The sequence below is a fragment of the Belonocnema kinseyi genome, chromosome 1, assembly GCF_010883055.1.
Source record: "Belonocnema kinseyi isolate 2016_QV_RU_SX_M_011 chromosome 1, B_treatae_v1, whole genome shotgun sequence".
Classification (NCBI taxonomy): Eukaryota; Metazoa; Arthropoda; class Insecta; order Hymenoptera; family Cynipidae; genus Belonocnema; species Belonocnema kinseyi.
The window spans coordinates 18,533,443-18,537,601 of record NC_046657.1 but is presented as its reverse complement, the minus strand read 5'-3'; positions in this window follow the sequence as shown (position 1 = coordinate 18,537,601).

Here is a 4,159-nt window from a genome sequence, read left to right as displayed (position 1 = left end):
CATCTTCGAGTTTTCAAATTCAGAAGAGGAGAAATGGGTTGCGCGCGCAACTCAGTCATTTACAGTGTCTCCTACTATATTCACACGGACATAGCCCTGTCATAGCATTGGACCGCATCTCGTTTCAGATCTGCGATCACTGCAGTGGTGCAGTGAATTTAATATACATCCTGTATGTATTAAAATTAATATACAGGTCGGTATATCAATGTGCGTAAAAACTAAACGTGCTTTAATTTCTTTAAATCTTGTCAAATATTCTCAATTAAATTAATAATCTAGAATTCGTTTACTGCATTGTCATTTATGATGAAAGTGCAATGTACGGGTAAAACTTTCCTAATTTCGCTCTGAATGGTCAAAATTTAAGGCGAAGACAATTAGTTGTAGGTTAGGTCTGTTATTTATTTGCTTAGTTCAACCTTTCGACTTGAAATCCAATTTTATTTCTGATTAATAGGAGGAAGGTATCATGTTTTATTATTTGCACTTTAAAATTACTGCTAAACTTATTTTGGATTTGTGAAAAATGGAATTATCTTATTTTTCATGTAAGTGATTAACATGAATGTATATAAAATTTAATATAGTCGCCTTTAATGGCGATTTTATATGCTTTATATATAAATTTTAATACACATGGATATATTAAATTTAATATTATTTTTAACAGTATAACCTCATAACCCATTCATTTGAAATCAAGGAGATCCAGGCGGCAGTGAGGATGTCCATTCAGTGGTACTAAGACAGGTTGTCCTCGGTAACAAGCGTTGAATTCAGAAAAAACAGTAATTTGTATTCCTATAAATACGCGATTTTTCCTCCGTCTAAACATCCCCGTCTTAAAAAATGCAACAAAGAAATCTATTCAAATGCGTAAATTTAAATCATTTTAACTTTAGTGAGGGAGAGTTGAATTGGTGATAATTAAAATATCAGAATTTACATTCTGCATGAAGGAATTAAAACAACTTATTACACATATTTTGTAAACTTATTAGAAAGAGTTAAATCAAATCAAAATATAACCACTTTTGAGGAATAAAAAATATCTCTGTGAGGTGCGTTATAGTACAATTAGAAGGAATTAAATATATTGAAAAGACGTTCTCTTTGGCAGAATAGAAAACTGTGTAGCGGTGGCTATGGAAATAGAAGTGAATAAGTTTAGGAGGTATCTTATTCTTATTGTGACATTTTAGACAGGTGGAAAAATCGCGCATTCAAAATAATAGAATAATCTTCAATTTTGCGCTGAAATCTGAAAATATTCATTTTTCTCTATTGTATGCTTATTACCGGGTCGAGGACGTCATTTTACATAAATAACGATTGTCAAATCGATTTTGATAAGCGTAAAATCTCGAGAAACAAGCGATTTTTTTAAACAGCGATATATATATAGATATATAGATATAGTGCGCGCGCTACTATCGTCGAGTGATGCTCGCGAGCTCTTACGCATGCACGGCGCTCGCACTCGGCGAAGAACTGCAGAGTGAGAGAGATAGTCGGCGATAGTAGCACGCGCACTATATCTATATACAGGGTGGACACGCTGGGGCTTTCGTACATGGCGAGTTGAATGCTACCCGAATTGCACAACAGCAGGGTAGAAGCCATTATACAGGGGTATTTTCGTATTTCGCGCATTTAAAGTTGCATTCGGATCGGCCAAGTCCGTGCATCTTCGGATCAAGTTTATGATAGTTTCCATGGTTGCGCTCGAAACTTCAAACGGTTATATTCAGATTCACCTGTTTGCCCTAATCGCTGTCAGTAAATGTAGGCAGTGTTAATTTAAAGTTTACGCATGTAATATTTCATTGACTTTATTTGAAACATATCCTGTCTATTCATAACATACCTTTTGTTATGCAGTAAAAATAAGCGTTAAACACCATTCACTCTTCGCCCACTGGAAGCACAGAATATTATTACTATTTTATGGTATTTGTCACTTAGCAGCCATTCTATAATGTTATTGGCACAGAAAAAAATGACGTTTACTTCTCAGTTCCCATGTCTCACTTCATTATTAATTAAACACTTTTATTATTTGTAATTACTATATAACATAACCTATATTGATCCGAAGATGCACGGACTTGACCGGATGGCCGATCCGAATGAAACTTTCAAGGCGCGAAATATGAAAATACCCCTGTATAATGGCTTCTCCTCTGCTGTTGTGCAATTCGGGTAGCATTCAACTCGCCATGTATGTAAGCCCCAGCGTGTCCACCCTGTATATATCGTTGTTCCAAAAAATCGCTTGTTTCTCAAGATTTTACGCTTATCAAAATCTATTTGACAATCCTCATTTATGTGAAATGACCTCCTCGACAACATGGTCGCATTATTTTTTCGGTACGATCAATAGTTTCTGCGAAAAAAGCGGAAAACTTTAGAAAATCGATTTTCCGCGAGAGAAAAACATTTTAACGGAAAATTAATTTCAGATTCGGATTTCGCACCCCAAAAATAGGGTGTATACAAAAATGCATCCATTTCTGATGCAGCCTAAGAAATGTCATTTCACGGCTTCGTTGACTGGAATATAGAAATTTTGGGTCATGCCGAGAGTTGTAGAGTGCTGAACTGCGCTGTCTGCCACCTGAACACCTATCAAAGCAACTATTCGCTTTGCGATATTAGAATAAATAATTGTTAATAAGGAAACTAATTAAAATAATATTTACATAATTTTCAACTTTATTTCATTTAACAGTGCGTACACTAGTCATTTAAAATAAAATGATAACTTCCTAATGCAACTTCCAAATGCTAGATTAGTCATGACCGTCTATTTCTTCACTTTGTTGAATACAGAAAATCTAGAGAAAATTTCTTCGAACGAACAGGAATCAATTTAGATGCAGACGGGTACGATTTAGTTTTTACATTCCGGCTTTGGTGGTTTGAATGTCATGTCGGTTTTGACTAACTTAAGATTTGGAAATTATACTATACACCAAGCACAATTTTTATTTCAAGATACTACTAGTCACTGTTAAATGGGAGGAAATAAAAAGTTAGGTCATTATTGTCAAACTGCTTATCAACATCTATTTCAACTAAATAACGCCCGACTAAATCAATTTGAGAGGTGACTGACAGTTTGTAGCCGACACTTCACCTTACTCTGGATGAGAAAAACATTGTCTAAATGATGCTTTTCCCCTAGATTCTCATAATGAATCTGTGTGGCTCAAATTTGTTGCAACTCGATTGAACGTTGATTTTTGTGTACTTTGGAGGATCAGCAATTTTTTATTTTGAAGTATGTTTCTAAATTTCAGATTTCGATATATTGTTATATAGAAAAAGTGTGTGTGTATGTTGTATGTGAGTATTTACATGTGCACTCATAACGTTTTAGCAGCTTCATGGACTCAAAAATCGCACGGCTAATTTAAAAGGTCTTTAGAAACTTTAGGAGGCTACAAGTTGTCGATTCATTCAGGACTTTTAGGGCTCAAAAAGGCTTATTTCACTATTTTTTGTCGAAATTACTATTTCAGACTTACTATGAAAAGTAATTGCATACTTGTGAAGAAATGTGCTTCAAAGTTCTTGAAAAATGTCTGCGTAATATCTGTTCAATACGTTCAAATCTTATGTTTCTCAAAAGCCAAAAGTAAAAAAAATTCAATTTTTACACTGAAAACAGTCTTTTATGTTTTTAATTTCTTACTGGATTTAAATGTAGTTGGCAGTTTTTTTCCTTAATTTCCACAATTTTTTGATGTTAAGCTAAAGGAGCATGCATGCCATTTTTTCTTTCAGCTTAAAATAATATTTCCTACCAGAATCCATAGTGGCATGGAAGAATAAGTCACGGAAAATTTCATTTTTTTTCATTCACAAAATATTTGTTTTTTAGGATTTTTATTTTTTTTTTAGTTTTGGCCGAACTTACATGCATGCCATTCTTCCAATTATGAGGGTAGTTCAATAAGTCCTTAGAATGACCAACAGATGGCGCGCGAATCGCTACAAATCATCTGTTTTCAGTCAGCACCACTCCCGACTAGATATATGGTGCAGTAATAGTCCACATCTTCTGAGTTTATGTGTTTTTATAACCAATTGAAAAAAAAATTGTTCGTTAAGAAAAATGGAAAAAAACGAGTTCAGAGCGGTAATCAAACAT